General features: G+C 49.2%; 1 long non-coding RNA gene across 2 annotated transcripts in view; it reads right to left on the bottom strand.

Annotated features, from left to right (window-relative positions):
* Window positions 1–1,980: 1,980 nt before the first annotated feature.
* Window positions 1,981–21,158, bottom strand: part of LOC114684020 — a 48,270-nt gene continuing 29,092 nt past the window's right edge. For both annotated transcript variants that reach the window (XR_005090958.1, XR_003733224.2), the window contains exon 3: window positions 1,981–4,650. This is a non-coding gene — a long non-coding RNA (uncharacterized LOC114684020). The remainder of the gene's footprint in view (window positions 4,651–21,158) is intronic.

The following is a 21,158-nucleotide window of genomic DNA, read 5'->3' as shown; positions in this document are numbered from 1 at the left end:
AAGGGAAGTGGTCCATCCAGAGTCCCTCAGCTGTGAGTGCTGGGGTCGGGATTGGAAGTCAGTCCTCCCGGACAGGACCCCCACACTGTCCCTTTCAGAATCAACACCAGAGAGAATTTCTACCCTGTAACCACTGGGCAGGGCTAAGAGTGAGAGGTCTCCTCAGCACTCGGGAGCGAGGTGTGCAGCCATCCTCCAGTCCTTCCCTTCAGTTTGGAGAACATCCTCAAACAGAGCCTGTAACATCTCAGGGAGATTCTGAGCCAGTGTTGCCCATGGCTTTGTGTGGTGGAGTAGGCCCAGGGACTTAGTGGCCCAGGAGTCCTAGAATCTCTAGCCACAGACCAGCTCTCCTCTAGCAAGAGCACAGCTCAGGCAAAGGGGCCGGTCTCCGTGCTCTTACCAGATGAGCCCAGCACTGTCCCCAAAGTCCTGCCACTGCCAGTTTGTGGGGCAGGATGGGGGTGCTCGCCTAAGAAAGAGAAAGACCCGTTCCTGAGGGTGTCAGTGTGCTCCTTCCGGGAGCCACAGACAGCTCTGGGCTCTGCCCAAACTCCAGCACATAGAATGCGGACAGGCTCGGAGAACGAGATAAAACCTTCTGTTCCCTTCGAAGTCCCAGTGTGGCCAGCCTTTCTCTCGGTGGCCTCAGCAAGCATCTCTAGTACCGAGTGAGGACGGAAAACAGAACCTCCAGTGTCCTCAGCCAGCTGGAGCAGTGGACCCTGAGGAGGGAGAGCCCTTCCCAGCCCCAAAGCCAGAAAGAAAACAGGTGCCACGGCTTGCAAGTGGCCCCAGGGAAGTCCAGAGTGCCACCTCTCCTCCGAACAAGATGTCCTTGGCACCACACTGGGGCTCGCTTCACCGGGCCTCATGAAAGCACAGGACTGTACCTCTGGACAAAACACCCAGGCATTTCCGTGGCCCTGCAGTGGGCAGCGCCTTGCCAGGGCCACGCCCTATTCCTCTGTACGGCCCCCTCTGGCTAAAACCCAGTGTGAGTCCCAAGCAATAATGAAAGGAAAAAAGTCACAAACCCCAATGGCCCTTGAAGATGGAGTGCCCCGAGATGCTGGGATGAGGGAGGGAAAAGTCACTTTTGTATTGAGATGAGATTCAGAAAAAAAGTCACCATTTTAAAGTGAGTAATTTAGGGCTCAGTAGCAAAGCACCTGCCTCATTTTTTTTTTTTTTTTTTTTTTTTTTTTTTTTTTTTTTTTTTTTTCGAGACAGGGTTTCTCTGTGTAGCTTTGCGCCTTTCCTTGAGCTCACTTGGTAGCCCAGGCTGGCCTCGAACTCACAGAGATCCGCCTGTCTCTGCCTCCCGAGTGCTGGGATTAAAGGCGTGCGCCACCAACGCCCGGCTGCACCTGCCTCATTTTCATGAGATCCTGGGTTTGATCCTCAACACCAAAAAAAAAAAAAAAAAAAGGAAAAGGAAGAAAGAAAGAAACAAAACCCACAGGGTGAACAATTAAGTTGCATTTGATGTAATTCACAGCATTGTGCAAACTATCATCATCCCTAAGGAAAGCTCATCCTCCTGGAGCAGTTACCCCTCATCACTACCAACGGTTTCTATTCCGTATGATTCCGACAAATGGAATCGGATAAGAGTCTCACTGGACCACCCTGCTTTCCCCAGCTAACACCCACTACCCCTCCGATTGCAGCACCCCCATTTTACTTTAGGAAAAAAATCACCAGCCCTATCCATTCACACAGCTGCCCGGCCCTTGCCTCTGAGAGCAGCTCACACCCCAAGTCTTGTCAATCATCACCATGGTCATTGGAGACAAGTAGTGACCCAGCCCAAAACACCTCGGGGCCATGCCTGAACAGCCCAGAAAGTGGCACTGTCTGGATCCATTATCAGCAAGCTTCCTGGATAGAATGGCAAGGGCCGTGCCTCCGAGTGTGTGTGTGTGTGTGTGTGTGTGTGTGTGTGTGTGTGTGTGTGTGTGTGGACACTTGGGAATACATGGGTGTGCACATGTCATGCCATGGTGCTCATGTGGAGGTCAGAGGACAACTTGTCGGAGTCAATTCTCTCCTCCTGTCGTGTGGATTCTCGGGATCACAATTGGGTTGTTAGGCTTGGGAGCAATCTTCTTTCCACTGGCCCAGGGGACACTCACTGGTGTCCACATGGGTACCTGGATTCAGCTCTGCCTGAAGTAGAACCAGTCTTAGGAGGATTGCCCAAGAAGCTTATAGCATCCTCTGTGTGGAAGCTAGATGGAGCGTTGCATCCGCTGTTGGAAGAGGCAGAGGTGGCTGTAGTTTCCTGACTTAGCATTATATAAAGCCGCAAGCCCCGTTAACAAAGATGGCGGAGGGCAGGTTCTAGTGCTGGATGGCCCACGCTATCTTCTGGGCTGCCTGGTGGCCGTTGTGGTCAGAAGGTGGTCGTCATGCATATGAGTATATCAACAAAACAAAGTACCCGGCCTTTCTCCACAGCAGATGAACACCAACCCTCCTCGGGGGATCCTACCACTTCCGGGCCCTGTATTTTTCTGGCAAACAGTGTGAGGCATGTTGCCCTACAAGACCAAGCAAGGCTAGCCCGCCCTGGAACGCCTCTAGATCTTAGATGGGATCCCTCTAAGTGACAAAAAACAGTGGCTCGTGGTTCCTGCTGGCCTCAAAGTTGTGCAGCTGAAGCCTAACCAGAAAGTTTGTTCATCTGGGCATGTGGCTTATGAGGCTGGCTGGCAGTACCGGGCCATGGGCAATGGAAGAATTCCAATTCCCAAATCCATCCGTTACTGGGAGAAGAAGCCCAGGAGGCTGCGGAAACAGCCTGAAAAAGGGCAAAGATGTCATTGAGCTCACAGAGGTCCTCAGGACCAGTGGATTCCTGGGGAGAGCCAATGAAGACTGTGCCTCAACACAAAACAAGTCAAAAAGAGCGTACGGCCTCCATTTAGTCTATTGAGGATTGAACTCATGGCCTTGCACATGCTAAGTAAATGCTTGCCACTGAGTTAAATCACAGCCCTACCTAGAATCCTTAACTTCCTCAGCATCCGTCATGCCTGTAGCCCACGCCATGATAACATATCATCTGCCCAATTCCACACACACACACACACACACACACACACACACACACACACACACTTCCCTGTCTGTGGGTCTTCACCCTGTTCTCCTCTTTCTAGAATGTTCTCCCATCTCCCCACCACAACCAAGTGCCTTTTAATCTTCCACTCTCCATTCAGGCATTACCCTTCCCATAAGCCTCTTGACTCAGAGCCCCACCTCTCCTCTATCAGGAAGTCATGGTTGGGATCTCTTCACACCCTTACCTGTGATTCAGACTCAGCCTTCGCCTGCCTGGTCCTGGTAATTATCTGTCTGCCTCTCTTATCTGACCCTGCCCCCAGACTGGGGTCTTTCAGGGCAAAGTCTATGTCTGATGCATTGTTGACCAGCTTAGAACCTCAGTATGTGTTTGTTGGATGAATGAATGAATGAATGAATGAATGAATGAATGAATGAATGAAGAACGAACGAACTTGTGGGCTGGGAACACAGTTCAGTGGTAGAGTGTTTGCCTAACACTCCACCCAGAATCCCAACCCTTGGTTCCTTCCCAGGACTCCAACAAAAGGAACTGGCCTCCCCTTTCCAAGCCGCACTTGGAGACCACTGCGAAGCGGCTTCTGTCCTGACCTCTGGAAGCCTGTGTCCTCCGGAAGCTGCCCTCCCTCCACCTCCTGGTCTTTGAAGCCCTTGCACCTCACATACTGCCCTGTTCTCCCAGGAACCTTGCTCTAAGACCCTGCAGACTCCCAGCCACAGCCAAGGCCAGGATGAACCAGTATGGGAAATGAGCCTCCAGCTTTGGAAGGCCATTGGGAATTAACAGGAGGGTGCTTCCCCAGGATTCCCCTTTCCAGGAAGAGCCTGTTGACTGGCTGAGTGTCAATCACTGATTCGTTTGTCCAATATTTATCCAGAGACCACTAGGAGCTGGGTGCTCAACTCAGTAGTAAGCAGGCTTTTACAGTAGTGCTGTTCCTGTATCCAAGAACAAGACCGCCAACATTCCAGGGAGCCCATGAATAGGATGTCCTGGGAACGGAGAGAGCAGAGAGCCAGGGTCCTTCACAGAATCGCTCTCCTCCATCCTAGGTACATTTTAAAGCATGAAACCGTTGAATTCTCATGAAGACTTTATGAGGTGGGGTGATGACTACCACATCTTATAAAGTGCAGGAAGCTGGGGTGCGGAGAGGTCACCAGCAGCGAAGTGCTAGAGCAATCTTACATGAGCTCTAAATCTTTTCTTAGCCACCATCAAGGCTGCCCCTGCTGATGGGGGGTGTGGCGCTGGCTGAGTGCAAATCATCTTGTTGGCTTGTCAGGCCACTGGAGGACAGAGTGTCCTTCTGACACCATCCACGTGACACAGGTATCCTGGTTCCAGAGAGCACTCAGCTGAGGACTCACTGGATTCATAGAGAAACCTTCAGGTCGGCCATCATGGGATTCCAGGGGTGTCACGGACTCTCAAGCAGCTCCCTCTCTGTTTACAGGTCTTTAGAAGCAGCTTCCACATGTGTCCCTTGGGAGCAGTGTGGTGGCTTCCCCACCCAGCAAACAAGATTTGGCACCTGTCTTTGTGGGGACAACTTGTTCCTGAGGAGAAAAACAAAACAATGAATCAGACTCTAGGTCAAGGGCACACTCCTCCGACCAGTGAGAGGGGACGTGCTCCCAGAAAGGACACCTGACGGCCCTGCCATAAACAACAGACCAGAGAGAACATTCCAGGTGGGATGTGAGACCTGTGGAGGTCATGGGCTCACTCCTGGCTGCTGACTGACGAGAGGAGGAAGAAGTGAAATGCTAAAAGCAGGAACAGATCACATTCCAAAAGGTCTCTTCCCTCACACACAGGTGACTTCAGGAGGGCGGCTCTCCTTCAAGGCCCTGACTTCTGTCTTAGTCACCAGAGCTTCCCCAAAGTCCCAATTTTATGTCACTGGGGTCTGGAGAGCTGGCCCAGTCAGTAAAGTGCTTGTCTGGGCCCCCAACACCCACACGGAACAAGCACAGTGCACACACCTGTAATCCTGGGAGATGGACACAGGAAGATCCATGAAGCTCTGGCTAGCCAGACTCACTGAATTAGCTAGCTCTGGGTTCGAAGATCTACCTTACCTCAAAAAACAGCAGAGAGAAACTGAGGAAGACACCTATGTTGACCTCTGACGCATGCACACTTGCACACATCAGACAGGAATACACACACACACACACACACACACACACACACACACACACACACACACACAAGATGAGCCACTTAGAAGTGTTCATCTGTCAGGCCACACAGCCTCTGTTAAGAGAAAGGGGTGGGCCAGTGCTCAGCAGGCAGGTTCCTTTCTCAGCTGTCTGGTCCAGGCTTCCAGGTCATTGGATAACATCACTCATGTTCACAGTTGACCTTCCCCTCAGACAATCTCTCTTGAAGTGCCCTCCCAGACTTACCCAAAAGTGTGCCTCACCCACCTTCCAGATGACTTTAAGTCATCTCATCACTGAAAATGATCGCAGATTTGATCAAGAATATCATATTCATGAATTATAAGCCTTAAAACAACTTTCCCCAATCAGTAGAAAAGATATAAAACTCACCTCCAGCTTACAGGGCTCTCCAAAACCAGAAATGGGCTGACTGTGGTTTGCCAGCCACTGTTGACTGGCCCCTGACAGGGGCCACAGCCCAAAGGCTCAAATCCAGAGCTGTCTCCACATGCTCTGCCAATCAAATCAGGCATTCCCCCAAACCATGAACCCCCATTTTACATCCACGGTGCTCAATTTATGTCTCTCTTAGGAGTTCTTCAGAACATTCTTCCTCCTTTCTTTTCAACACTGCCTTGTTTGTGTTCTTTTTTAAAGACCCAAATCAAGTGTCGCCCATTCTGGGAACCTTCTGAGGATCCCCAAGGACTCTGGATGCCCTCCTCACTTCTGTCCAAGTCTCCATAAAGAGAACGTCATTGTGCTTGCCGCTCAGTCTGATGATGGTCTGTTCCTCGACACTCCCTGAGGGCCCTTGTCCCTACACACACCATCTCATGAGTGTTTGCAATATGGGAGATCCCGATAACCGCTTGTCACGATCACCTCCGCTCCCTCCCGCCCCTCCCCTCTGTGTTTCCCAGACTCTAGGTGGGAACTCAAGTCTGAGGGTCTTCAGCTCCGCCTCCTCTGTGAGTCACCCCACATCAGGGCATTCAGACCATCCATGGTTGGTGGTGATGACTCCCAAACTGATATATCCAGTCCCCACAACCAGAATGTCACTGCTTCTCTTCAAGTCAGCAAACAGACAAGGGATGAGACACACATAGCCGTCTGATAACTCATGAGCCGGGGATTCTAGAAGTAAAGGAGCCGGCCCAGTGGGGTGCAGAGTTGTGCTGGCTAGTTTTCTGTCATCTTGACACAATCTAGAGTCAGCTGAGAGGATGGAACCCCTATAAGATCAAGCCGTGGGCAAGCCTGTAGGGCATCTTCTCAATTGGTGATTGATGGGGGAGGGCCCATCCCATTGCGGGTGGTGCCTTCCCTGGGCTGGTGGTCCTGGGTTCTATAAGAAAGCAGGTGGAACAAGCCAAGGGAAGGCAAGCCAGTAAGCAGCCCCCCTCCATAAATTGCCTTGGCTGTGGTGTGTTATCACAGCGACAGAGAAGTAACTAATACAAGTGCCATACACCTGTGATCCTAGCACTCAGCAGGCTGAGGCAGGAGAATGGAGAACTCTAGACCAGCATGGGCTGCGTAGCAAGAATTATCCAAAAGAGAGAGGAAGGGGCCGGCCAGATGGCTCATTGGATAAAGGCATTTGCCACCAGGCCTGATGACCTGAGTTCTATCCCCAGGACCCACATGAGGAAGGTCTCCCACAAGTTGCTCTCTGACCTCCACACACAAATAGAATTTGATAACTAATAAATAAATAAGAGGGAGAAAGGAAGGGAAAAGGAGAAGGAGGGAAGGAGGGAGGAGGGTAGGTGGAAAGGGAGGAAGAAACAAGGAAGGAAGGAAGGAGGAGAGGGGGAAGGAGGGAGGGAGGGAGGGAGGGAGGGAGGCCAGCCCAGAAGAACTGGTCAAAAGCCTGCTCATCAAGCTGGTCCAGAGACCACAGCCGAGGGTCGCCCCCAGACGGCCTTGCTGAGCTCACCTCTGGCCCACGCCAGGGTCCGTGCACAGTCCCGAAGGTCTAGGCTGCAAGCCTAATCAGCACTTCCAAATAAGCTTGGGAAGGAGGTAGCGTGCCTGGGACCAACAGAGATGGAGAGAGGCATCGCTCCCCACAGAGCAGTTCCTAAGCCCTTGATCTTGTAAAACATTAGCTGTATCAAGCCCCAGAGCATCTCCACAGCCCTCCAGAGGCCATCATTCTCTAAGCAGGCTCTGTGCCCAGGCGGCATCTTGAATGGCTGCCTATGGCTTCCTTTCCAGAGAGTCCCTTTGTTAGCCCTCCCATCATGTTCCCAGACTCTTCTCAACTCCTACTTCCATCTGGGACCCTTAACACCTGCCAGCTCAGGGCCCAGCTCCTCTAAATCAACCCAGAGGCCAAGTCCTCTCATCTTGCCTCATCAGCGGGCCCTCCAGCCTCTCTATCACTTTTATTGCCTTTTCCCGGCAAAACTCCCTCCAAAGTTATCAGCGAACTCCACATGGGAAGGCCTAAGAGAAAAATCCCCTGATAAGAAAGCATCCTCTCATCTCCCAGAGTGCTTTTCTGCGCAAATACTCCTCCTCGGGCTGATTACAGTCACAATTTGAGCCAGACAGGAGAACTTGAGGTTCCGGTCAGCTTCTGCCTGCCTGAGCCTGCATCCTCTCAGCCTGTTTCCCTACAGAGCCTTTATCATCCTCTCGCTGTCCCTGCCCCAAGCACCTTCAACCCAAACAGCCAAGCCAGGGATCCTGAGGCACGCAGCCCACTTGCTCTCCATCATCCTCGGACTCCCGTAAATGACCGAGGATTATCCTCACCCAGCCAGAGCGTGTTAGCACACGATCCCATTTCATCCAGAAAACCATTCTCTACTCCAGGGTTTCCACTAATGGGAGGTAGGCACAGGTTCTGGCGGATTAAGCGACAAGTCCCAGGCAGCTGGGCAGGAAGTAACAAGACTTCAACCTGAGGCCTCACCTTTCCCAGGAACCCACTCAGTGCTACACCTGAGCAACTACTGCAACTGAGCAGGCAGCAGCCCCAGGCCCTGGCTTCTGGTCCAAGCCGGTGAGTTACGCTCTGAAGAAAGTATTCTCTTGTCTCCTTCCCACCTCACACCCTGGTTTTTGCTAAGATAAGTAGGAAGGAAAACACCTGAATTGGGTTATAAATCTCCTGATTCTACCTCTGGACAAGGGAGATTTTCTTCTTCCAGTAACTTTACATTGTCCTTTTAAAATTAGCCAGTCAGGGGCCAGCAACATGGCTCAGTAAGTAAAGGCTTTCTGCTAAGCCTGAGGACCTGAGTTCAGTCCCTGAGATCCATATGGTAGAAGGAGAGAACTGATTCCTGCAAGTTGTCCTCTGACTTACATAAGTGTGCCATGTACACACACATACAATAAATAAATTGTAAAGAAATAAATGTTTAAAAGTCATTAAAATTAAACAGACCAAGCAAAAACATGCACAAATATTATGATAGCACTATATACAACAACTAAAAGTGAAAAGCAATTTAATATCCATTAATGAATGGATGGATAAATACATACAGGCCATCCCCACTTGGAATATTACTCACCCATGAAAAGGGATGGCATTCTGACCTCTAAGGCACAGGTGAGCCTTGAAATTGTAAAGCTGAGTGAAGGAAGACAGAAGCAGAGAGTCCTCCGGTGTGAGGCCCACGGCTATGAAATACATGGGACAGACAAACCCACAGAGACAGAGGCACTGTGGCTTCCAGAACTTGAGAAGATTCCTAGAGGTGCAGCTCCAGAATCATGGGATAACTCTGTGTTCAACGCTTGGAGGAGCAAACAGAATCCATGTAAGGCCGAGCTGGTAGGGATGCACCCAAAATTCCTGCACCCCTCAGACCGGGATGGGAAGACGAGGAGGCACACAGGCCAGCTAGCCTGCTTACACAGGGGGACAACACAGACCCTGTCTCAAACAAGGTGGAAGGTGAGAGTGGACAGACACCCTCTGATGTCCGTCCACACAATGACTCATGGCCACACACTTACACACACACACACACACACACACACACAAAGTGTATAGATGGATTATATAATATGTGAGTAATAGCTCAACAGAAGTCTCTCTCTCTCTCTCTCTCTCTCTCTCTCTCTCTCTCTCTCTCTCTCTCTCTCTCCTGAAGAAACCCTGGCATAGAAGCCAAAGGTTCTCAGAGTAACAATCCATTACCAAAAAAAAAAAAAAAAAAAAAAAAAAAGCAGGAAAGCCCAGGTCTGCCTGTAAGTTGTCAGCTGCATTCCCTGGTCATGGCCATGGCCCTAATGTCACAAGTTTTTGAGTAAACATTCCTCCACAGAGGAATCTGAAATTCAAGTCTTAAAGGGTCTCAAAAGGAGTCCCCATTCTAGGTTGATTAGCATGGTCTCGGGCGCCCCCTGGTGGCACTGATGATTTAGGCCACTGCCAGTGGCGTCTGCCGGTTGCCCAGGGCTTGCAGCCGGCACACTTATTCCTCTCAATCACCTGGGCTCTTTGAATGCCAAGAAGGCCAGTCTTACCCCCACACACACATAACTCCTTTTAAACTTTTTAAATTTTATATATGTGAGTTCCAGGACAGGCAGGGCTACACACAGAGAAACCCTGTCTCGAACCCCCCCTCCCAATAAACTAAACAAAAACAGTACAACTCCAGTCTTATTTCATACCCTCTCCCCCAACTGCATCATTGTAGCCAACTCCAGACACACTCTAGGCCCTCTGTAAATACTTATACATAAAAGATCAGGAAACCTACTTTTCAGGAGTGGCTCTGTGCAACATTTATTGGCCTCCTAAAATTCATTTAGCCCCCTTTAAAGATACCTTAAAATTTATGAGCCTGAATGTAGCCATTATAAGACCATTAGTTATGCTCCTTGTGAGCTGCCTGTTTTCTCTTTATGGTTCTTAGTTGTTCTTTTGCAGAGCTGCCAGCTTAAGTCGTGCTGGGATCAAGAAAAATGGACCTTAGTAGTTCATGTTCCTGGAGTTATGTCCACACCAGTGGATGCCCACACGCTCCAGAAGAGAATTTGACATTGCTGCTGCCGTTGTTGCTGTTATAGCAGTGGCGGCCACCGCTGCTATTGTTTCTGGGATTACCATTTCATAATTGCTTACTACAGCTAGCACAGTGGAGACCCTGGCAGCAAAAGTAGCTACCACAGTTAGTTAATCTTTCATTCTATTGGGCATGATAAATTTAATTCAATAGTTATATACATTTCGATTGACTTTTAAAATTATAAATTTATTAACTCAAGTTCCATTTGCCTTTGGGATACTATCTTGCAAGGACTCCAACGTACAGTATGGCTGGATAAGGAAGGGAATGGCTCAGTTGCCTTTAGCCTACTGACTGTGGGTGGGATAGGACCTCTGTTGGTCTTTTCTGTATCGAACACACAGATTGCAAGTCCAGTGCCACTTTGAGATCTTTGGCAGCAATTAACCATGCAGCTCACACATAATTGAGCCAGTATGATAATGAGTATTCAGAGACGGGTAATGCCTGGGGGACGCTCACCAACCTAAGACAGAGCACCTGTGTGGCCTGGGCAGGCGTCTCCATGACGAGTAAGGTGACCTGCTGACGTCCCACGCAACCTAAGTCAGAAGCTCATTTTCTTGCAAAAGCGGGACCTGTAGGGCCCTAGCCTCTGTTTTGGGTAACTGTTGCCTTGCTTGCTGACCTCGACCTTGATATCCTCCCTATGCTAATTCCCTGCTAGGTTCCACCCTCCTGAATGCTTAAGGGAAGTTCCTTGTCTGTATGTCCTGCATAATGGGCATTAACAGCTTAGATGCAAGATTGTAAAACATCGTTAGCAAACTTCTGCCCTCTGAGGTTCTCCCATTGTGCTGTAAGCCTGTATTTAAGACCTCCTCCCTCCTTCAATAAACGGCATTTGGCAAAAAAAAATTAAATAAAATAAGAAAAAAAAAGATCAGGAAACCAAGGGACTGGAGGGGTGGCTCAGTAGTTGAGAACATTGGCTGCTCTTCCACAGGACCAGGGTTCAGTTCCCATCACCCACAGATGCTCACAATCACCTGACTCCAGTTCCAGTGGGAACAGCTGCCCTCTGCTGGCCTCTGCCTGCAACTGCATTCACATACGCATATACACACAGACACATGTAAATAAAAATAAAAAGATATAAAGAAACTTTGACACCACCATACTTATTACTGACATGACTGCTGAAAAGTCCAATATCAATGTCACTGACAGTCTCACCAATGATAAAAAAAAAAATTTCCAATCTGTCTGCATCAGAATCTACTTGGACTGGTCTGACATTGCATGTTTTTCATCTTTAGGTTCTCTGTCCACTTTTACTGTCTCACTTGCAACATATTGTTGAGAAAGCCTGCTGGCCTACTCTTTTTTTGTTTGGTTTGGTTTTGGTTTTGGTGTTCTCTATGTGGCCCTGGCCATCCTGGAACTCGCTCTGTAGACCAGGCTGGCCTGGAACTCAGAGATCCACCTGCCTGTCTCCCAAGTGCTGGGATTAAAGACATGCGCCACCTCCTGGCACATGATTTATTGTGTTTTATTTTATGTGCCTGCATGTATGTCTGTGTAAGAGCACTGGATCCCTTGGAGCTGGAGTTACAGACAGTTGTGAGCTGCCCTGTGGGTGCTGAATCCTCTGGAACAACAACCAGTGCGCTTAACTGTTGAGCCATCTCTCCAGCTCTGTCCCCCCACCTCCCCCGGTCTTTTCTAACCCAAATTTTATCCTTGTAGGCAGCCTGGGTGAACAGACCAAGCTGACTGTTTCAGGGTTAAAGGCACAGGGGTATCACTTGTCTATCTGTTTTTCCAGCTGTCTGTAGTTCTGTTACTTTTATCATTTTTTTTTAAAAAAAAGGTTGTTTTTGTTTTTGTTTTTTCCAGACAGGGTATCAAGTAGCCCAGGTGATCCTCAAATTCGATATGTAGGCAAGGGTGACCTTGAATTTCTGATCCTCCTGCCTCCATTTCCTGGGAACTAGGATTATAGACATGCATGCCATGCCTGGTTTTATGTGGTCCCAGGGATGGAACTCAGATGTCCCCGTCCCCCCCATCCTAGCCAAGCACTCTCCCACTGATACAACCTCCTAAAAAACGATTTTAAAAAACAGAAATTGGGCTCCAGAGCAATGGCTCGGTGGTTAAGGGCCCGTGTTGCTCTTGCAGAGGACGTAGCTCCAGTTCCCAGCACCCACACGGTGGTTCACAATCATCTGTAACTCAGTTCCAGGGGACCCAACACCGTCTTCTGACCTCCAGGAGCAGTGGACACAGCTGTTGTACTTACATACATGCAGGCAAGACACTTACACCATAAATATAAGTCTTAAATATAAAATAAAATAAAAACAGACATTTCACAGAGTTACTGTCATAGAGAAGTCACGTGTCACATCCTCCTTCAAATGACATCAACCTGAGTTGTTTCTAGATGCTTCTGAGATTTCTGGGCACTTAAGAAGGATTCTGTTCCTGGGTGGTGGTGGCACACGCCTTTAATCCCAGCACTCGGGAGACAGTCAGGCGGATCTCTGTGAGTTCGAGGCCAACCTGGTCTACAGAGTGAGTTCCAGGACAGTCCGGGCTACACAGAAAAACCCTGTCTCGAAAACCCAAACAAAACCAAGAAGGGGGAGGAGGAGGACTCTGTTTATGAATGCTTCTGGTGAGATAAGTGGAGGAAGTGGGGGACAGGTAAGACAGTGGGGTCTTTGCTCTGCTTCTCTCCCTGATCACCTACCCTGTCCTGTTTCTGGTAGCACCTCAACTTCCAAGGGGACATCAATATTAAATCTACATGCGACCACCTCTGGCTTAGTGGATAGATTTCCTGGGGGGGGGTCCCCTCTGCTTCTTAGTTAATGTCGGCTGTGGGGAGAGGAGTGAAGGCACTGTCCCTCAGAATACTCCCACAGGTGTCCACCAGACTTGTGCTGTGGCGTGAGAGGCAGGGAGGAAGCTGAGAGAAAATCAGCAAGGGCCCTGGAGGCACAGAAGCAAACTGCCCAGACTAATGCAGCCCCGCCCTAAGAACGTCTTCCGTGACTGCGCCTCCTCTGCAGCCACTAGAGGACACAATGGCGCCAGAAGGAGCCCAGGGACTCGTTTAGTTCTCAAGAGTGCATGTACTGCCCTCTGAGAGGCAACTCCTGTTGCCTCTGTGGTCCAGGCCAGCAGAGAGAGGGTAGCGTATTAACAATGATGCCGTGACTATTCTGCAGTCAGTATCGACTTAATAGGCTCCCAGCTGGCAAGCAGTGGCCAAGGACCTGGGGTCTCAACTGTCCTGCCCAGGGGACAAACCACCAGTCCTTGCTTCTCAGCCACCATCAGCCCTCTTGTTTGTCCCCAAGCCCTTCTCCAAGGGCAGCTCCTTCCTTCACCTCCACTCCTGCATCCACGGTATTGAGTTTGAGGGAGTTAGGTTGTGAGGGTCTGGACCAGGCCACACACACCTGCAGCAGCCTACCTCTCCCCCGAGTCTTCCGGCTCCCTACAGGCTCCTTTCGGGAGCACCTGCCGGGAGTCTAACAGGCTCCCCTGGGTACCAGAGTCTAAGAAAGAAATACTAAGCCCCAGACCAACTCTGATTAAGTTATGTCCACCCGAAGCTCTCCCTCAGAGTTGATTCCAGAATCCCAGACAGCCTGGCTACGGGTGAGCAACAGACGCCCCTGCCTGGATTCCAGGTGCTACGTGTCCTTTGATAAGTAAAAATATCCCCCGTTAGTGGGTAACTCTGGCGATGCAATAAGCCAACCAACCTGAATTAATAAGTCCAGATTTAATAAACGGAGCAAAGCAGCTCCAGGGTGACTCTCGGAAGGCAGGAGAGAAAATCACATGCAAGTCTGGCAACCAGGTCTTAAATACCCTGTAGGCGTGGTCTCGAGCAGCCCCAGGGGACAGCTGACCCTTGGCAGGCTTTCTGAGGGTGAGGTTTGGAGAGGGCAGTTCCAGGGGAGATCACCAACATGCTTCCCCAAAGGAAGCATACAGACCTGGGGCTGTCAGACCCTGGAACATCAGAGCACTACCCATGGCATGAGTCTCCCATCTAGAACAGGGACACTGCAATGGACGCGCCCTCCCATTTTCCCCAATCCTTGGAGTTGTGTATTCCCACCCCAAGTCCTCTCTGGTCTGCTTGCTACCCAGGAATCAGAAACAGTCTGGCTACGTGACCCCTTCCTCTGGCAGCCTGGATGCATGATCCCCCTTCCTCTGAGACCTGCCTCTTGGGTCAGAACTCTCCTCAGAGCCCTGCCAAGCTGCCGTCTGCCTGTCTGTCTGTGGAATTAGTGAGTCTTCTGATAAATCTCTTGTCCCAGGGATCACCCCACCTCGTGTTCCCTTGAATCCTACACCCCCAACTTCTCAGTAATAAATTAGGGTTTTGTTTGGACTTTGGGACTTTTGTTGTTGTTCATTTGGGTTTTGTTTTTGAGAAAGAGTGTACCTATGTAGCCCAGGCTGGCCTCAGACTTTCAATCCTTTTCTCAGCCTCCCGAGTGCTGGGATTACTGATGAGCACCACTACCCCAGGCTTTCCCAGCTCTTCTAGACTATTTTTAAAGCAGTTTGAGAGTCACAGCAGAGCTGAACCGGAGGAACACAGGTTCCATGCATACTTTCTGCCCTGGCCCGCCATAGCCTCTCCGTCACCCATATCAAAGCCTTCTGGGGGAAGAGGGGCACCTGTCACACTGCTGACCACACTGACAATGTCAGTATCTCCCAAAGTCCAGAGCGCTGCAGGGCTGGCTGGTGATAAGCATTTTTAAAATCATCTCCGGTAGTGGGTAAGCTCTGCTGATGTAATAAGCCATTTGAAGCCGAATTAAAAGTCCATATTTAATGAGCAAAGCACCCCCGAGTGATCTCGGGGAAAAGGAGTAACCACATGGCAGGTCTAGGGACCGTGCCTTAAATACCCTGAAGGCCTGGCCTTGCCATCTCTGGGGGAGGAGCCGACCCTTGGCAGGCTTTCTAAGGGGTGGGGTCTGGAATGAGAAGGGTGGGGCCAGAGCAGAGATTCCCAACAGCTGGTTTCTGATGTCTGTACTGATTAGTTTTATCAACTTGACACAGCGAGGGTCACCTGGGAAAAGGGAACAGCAACTGAGAAAATGCCTCCATCAGATTACAGCAACTGAGAAAATGCCTCCATCAGATTACAGCAACTGAGAAAATGCCTCCATCAGATTACAGCAACTGAGAAAATGCCTCCATCAGATTACAGCAACTGAGAAAATGCCTCCATCAGTTTGGCCTGTAAACAAGTCTGTAGGACATTTTCTAGATTGATGATTGATGCTTCAGTCCCTGCCTCCAGGCTCCTGCCTGGAGTTCCTGCCCTGGTTTCCCTCCACGGTGGACTGTGACCTAGAAGCCAGACAAACCCTTTCCTCCCCAAGTTGGTTTTGGATGGTGTTTTAGCCCAGTGACAGAAGGCACTAGGACATGCTTCTCTCATGACATGCATTTAAAACCAGGAGGGGCAGGAGCTCCTGTAATCCCAGCATTCCAGAAACTGTGGGGAAAGATAGCTGAAAGTCAGCCTGGGCTACCTGGGGAGACTCTGTCTCAAGAAAAAAACAAACAAACAAAAGCAACAAAATAAAATTATGTGCATTTAAATTTCCTCCATGTCTTTCCTTGACTTAATAGTTCATTGCTTTCTAGAATGTTCTTCTGTCATCTTCATGATCCAGGCCATCCATTCACCTTCCAAGAGACATCTTGGTGGTCAATTCCAAGTGTGTGAGAGAGAATTAGGCTTCTCAATATAGCACACTGTGATGTTGATGGGCATTGCGACAAATTCATAGGTCAGTCTGGGGAGAACAGACATCTTGGCAATATTGAATCTTCTTATCCAATGACATGGAATCTCTGTCCGTTTAAATGTTCTTCCTAAAAATGTATTTATTTAAATTTTTTATTAATTTGTGTTCATTTGTGAATGTGTAAATGCAGTACGTATGTATGGATGGATATGCCCACAGAGGCCAGAAGAGGGAATCAGATACTCTGGAGTTGGAGTTACAGGCAGTTGTGAGCTGCCCAATGTGGGTGCTGGGAACTGAACTTGGATCCTCTGAAAATGCAGCATGGTTAGTTCTTATCAATTTAACACAAACCTAGGCATACCTGTGTGGTGCTATTGTGTTCCCCAAAATATTGTGTACCCTAATAAACTTATCTGGGGTCAGAGAACAGAAAAACCACTAGATACTTAGGATAGGCAGTGGTAGCACATGCCTTTAATCCTAGCATTCCAGAGGCAGAAATCCATGTGTTCAAGGATACAGCCAAGCATGGTGACATATGCCTTTAATCCCAGGAAGTGAGGCAGAAAGCAGAAAGATATAAAAAGGCTTGAGAACCAGAAACTAGAAGCATTTGGCTGGTTAAGCTTTTAGGCTTTGAGCAGCACAGTTCAGCTGGGATTCATTCTGGATGAGGACTCAAGGTTTCCAGTCTGAAGAAACAAGATCAGCTGAGAAGTTGGCCAGGTGAGGTTAGCTGTGGCTTGTTCTGTCTCTCTGATCTTCCAGTGTTCACCCCAATACCTGGCCTCAGGTTTGATTTTATTAAGAACTGTTAAGATTCGGTCTACATACCTGGGAAGAGGGGACTCTAAGTGAGGAAGTGTCTCCATTAGATTGGCCTATGGCATGTCTGTGGCTAACTTTCTTAATTACTAATTCTTCTAAGAAGGCTCAACTCACTGTGGCTAGTGCCGTCTCTGGGTGGGTGGGACTGGATGAAGGAGCTGAGCAAGGCAGAGGAGCAAGCCAGTGAGCAGGCTTCCTCCACGGTTTTGCTTCAAGCTCCTGCCTTGAGTTCCTGCCTGCCTCGCCTTCCCTTCCAGACTGTAACCTATAAGCCAAATTAACTCTCCCAAGCACTCCCACCACCAGTTGCCTTTGGTCATGGTGTTTACCATACAACTGAAGTCAAACCGGAAGCAGCAGCTGGTGACCTTAACTGTGGAACCAGCTCTCCAGCCCGCTCTGATTGTTCCTGTAGCTGTCCTAGTGTGGATCTTCCACATTTTTTCCAGGCCTAGATCTCAATCTTTTATTTTGGAAGTGCTAATATAATGGTAATAGTTGTGTTAAATTTGTGTACTGGGTGGGGCGCGTGTGGTACAGTGCGTATGTGGAGGTCAGAGGGTAACTTGCAAGAGTCGGTTCTCTCCTTCACCATGTGGGAATCAAATTCAGGCTGCCAGCCTGAGCAGCAAGCGCCTTCACCCAGTGAACCATGTGGCTGGCTCAGTAATATGTTCTTAATTTCCAATCCCACTTGCCTGCTACCTGCATTAGGAAGGCAATACATACTTTATATACTAGTGTCGGCGGGAAGCCAGGCTGACCCAAGACTTTCTCAGAGGCCCCGACGAAAGGACAAAGGGTACTTTGGTTCTGTGTCCTTTCCAGGAATGGACTTGGCAAGGCCGGTGTGAGGCAGGGACCAGTGTTTCATAGGAGTCAAGGCTGCTGTGGCTCCTGGAAACCCAATGTTTCCCACTGGGCTGTGGTGACCAGTCCTCGGGCACCTCTGTCTGAGGTATCCATGTTCTCTTTGCCTTCACTGCCCGACTTAGCTCTGCTGACATGCTGGTTTTCCCTCTGTAAATAGTACACAGATATTGTACTTGATCAACTTGCTTGGCCTAAGTCATGAGCTTATGCAAGACCTCCTGGTCCCAGCTCTTTCTTTTGTCTTCTCTACCTCTCATCCCTGATCCCACTCAACACCTTGCCATTAGGGTCCCTTATTCCTGCTGGTTCAGGTCAATGTTTATCTCATAACCTTTCTATGCTCACCTTTTATATTTAGTTTTTGTTAGTTATAGGAACACTCTTGCTGATTAAAAAAGAAAAAGGGACCAGGCCTTTTATGATTTCTATTTCCTTTCTTGTCTTATTGCATCAGTTAGAACTTCCAGTACGTGTCTAACAATAGCGGTGAGAAGACACTAGCCTTGAACCTGGTGTCTGTCAGTAGGAGAGCTACCGTTTCTCACCATTCACTTGGTACTTGGTACTAACCATTCTCTTTCTGCAGATTTTTATTATCAAGTTGAAGTTCCTTTATTTTACCTGTTTGTTGAGAGTTTTTTTTTTTAATCACAAATGTGTTTTGTGTTTTGCCACCTCTCTCTCTCTCTCTCTCTCTCTCTCTCTCTCTCTGATGGATAAGGTTGTTTCTTTTTCACTTCGGTTTTATTTGCTGTATGATCTTATGTTGTACCTTCTTTTCTTGTGCGTTACCAGCAGGTCGTATAGAGATGATTAGACCATGGCTGATGCAGTGTTTGAGATGTCTGCACTTGTGTGCTATGTTGTATGTCAGTTTTTGATTGGTTAATAAATAAACCTGATCGTGTGCTAGCAGGAAAAGCGGAAAAAAGAAAATAAAAAAAGCAGAAATGCTGCAGCCGCCCATGACGCGCAGTGAAGACGCCGATAGCCCCAGCGCGTGCAAGTATAGATTTAAATGATTAATTTAGCTATAAGCACAGTTAGCAAGAACTCCATGCATACGTTTGTAGCTATATTTTTTTTTTTTTTGTTGTTTGACTTTTTTGTGGGATCTTTTTTTTTTTTTTTTTTTCATTTTCTAGTTCGGATAATTGATACACCAGTCCTCCAGCAGGATGTGGGTCCCTTAGCTGACATCCCTATCCCAACATTGATAGAGAAGATGAAAGTGACTTTCTAGCCCCAGGCTATGGCTCAGCCTGTGACTTGGAGGATTTCCTTCTACCCTCCTCAGGCTTGTTTTCATCTTTTCAAAGCTGAAGCCATAATCCCTGCACCGCCTCTGGTCTGCTGTCCCCAGGGCCTTGTCCTTAAGCTCTGCCCACTTGAACCCGGGACAGCCTGGACCTTCTGGGCAGGTGTAGAGCCCCCGCCCTCACACAGGGCTCCATCTGGCCATTTTAGCCTTGAATCCTCTTACCTTGCTTTAGCTCCAAATCCTTTGAGCTCTGCTACATTCAACAACCCAGCAAGCAGCCTCCACATTTCAGACGTTAACTGAGGGACTAGGCTGGTCCTTCATCTTGCTTCTGGGAATACAAGAGTAAGCTAGACCCTGCCCCTGCCCTTGGGAACCTGCAGTGCTGTGGGAAAGAGCTGTGAATAAATCACCCCTTTATTTCAAGGTCAGAGCAGGGCGGCAGGAGGTATGGTGGCCAACTCCTGTGTCCTTTTGCAGCCGTCGTGGCCTACGAGGCAACCTAGGATCCTGTTTCAGCTTCGATGGAATCTCCCTGGCTCTCCCCCTGGTGCCAGTCTGGGGGCTCTGTCGATGTCCCTTCCTTTCCACTGTAAACAACATCAATGGCCGACTACTACCCAGACCGGTCATCACGCCAGATTAAGAGCCCCTCGAGAGACTGTGGAGACGGCCCAGTCACTAGAATGCCTGCAGCCCAAGCATGAGGACTTGGGTTTGGATCCTGAGTGTCATGTGGACACACAGGGTGAGGTGGTGCACATCTGGAGTTCCAGCACTGCAGGGGCCAGGGGTCTGTCACACGTGGGTTTCTGGAACTCACTGGCAAGCCAGTCCACAAAGTCTCACTCCCGTGAGAAAGTCTGTCTCAAAATATGAAGAATGGTTGAGAAAAACATCTGATGTTGACTTCTGGCGTTCTCTCTCTCTCTCTCTCTCTCTCTCTCTCTCTCTCTCTCTCTCTCTCTCTCTCTCTCTCTCACACACACACACACACACACACACACACACACACACACACACAGTGCTTCTCAGCCTTTTAGCTAAGATGTTCGAGGGAAAAACAAATAAACAAACCAAAACAACATCTTGAAACCAGGGAATGTTGTGGGCCAGGCCCTCCCTGTGTTATTGAGCAGAATTTCAAAGGCAGAGAGGGACATTTATACTCTAGGACCATAGAACTGTGTTTATTGTGCCAATTTCCTGACAGCCAAGGGTCTTGAAAAGGGATAGTTCTCTCGTTTTTTCTAGAGGAAGTTTCTGGCCTGGGGCTGAAGTGTCAGATACTCAGTGGGGGGCCGCCTGGTGCTAGGTGATATTGTGGACAATGTGCCGGGTAAAGACAAAGCGGGGGACCAGGACCGGTGTGGCTCCAGAGTGCACTGTGCTGTCTGCTGCCGGCGTTCATTGCCCACTGGGGCCGACGCACAGGGCTACTGATTAACGAAGGCCTCCAGGCAGCCATGTGAGACTTGCATCCTGAGCTGGGGGTGGATAAACTTCTCAAATATGGGTAGAGATATATCTCTTACAGAGGTTGAAATAAGGTTTGTAGAGAATCAGGAGGCCTGGATTCAATCCCAGCTCTCTGTGACCTTGGACAAGTCCCTTGATTTCTCAGTCCCCTAACCTGGGGGTTGACCATCAGGGGGACACCCCCCCCCAGGAGCCTGTGGTGAAGAAACACAGCCACACTGGCAGTCCTACTCAAAACAAACCTTGGTGCTGGAGACTGTTTAAGAACGACAGTGGGGGCTGGGGAGGCAGCTGGCTTCCCTCGTACGCACAGGGTTCTGGGCTCCACACCCGATATGAATAAACTGGAGGTGGCAGTGCATAAATGTCACCCAAGTACTCAGGAGACAGAGGCAGGAGGATCCGAGGGGCAAAGCTGTCCTCAGCTGCACAGAGATCGAGGCCAGCCTGAATGACATGAGACCCTGCCTCAGAAAGAGGAAGGAAGGAAGGAAGGAAGGAAGGAAGGAAGGAAGGAAGGAGGCTGAGGAGATGGCTAATAAAATGTTTGAGTCTGAGTTCAATCCCCAGAATGCATACTTTTGGAAAAATGAAAATGAAAAAGTCAGGCACTTCAGCACTCGTGACCCCAGCACTTAGGAGGAGGAGGAGGAGGCAATG

The sequence above is a fragment of the Peromyscus leucopus genome, chromosome 2, assembly GCF_004664715.2.
Source record: "Peromyscus leucopus breed LL Stock chromosome 2, UCI_PerLeu_2.1, whole genome shotgun sequence".
NCBI classification, from domain to species: domain Eukaryota; kingdom Metazoa; phylum Chordata; class Mammalia; order Rodentia; family Cricetidae; genus Peromyscus; species Peromyscus leucopus.
Note: the sequence above shows the minus strand (reverse complement) of the source record. Positions and strands in the feature narration are given on the sequence as shown.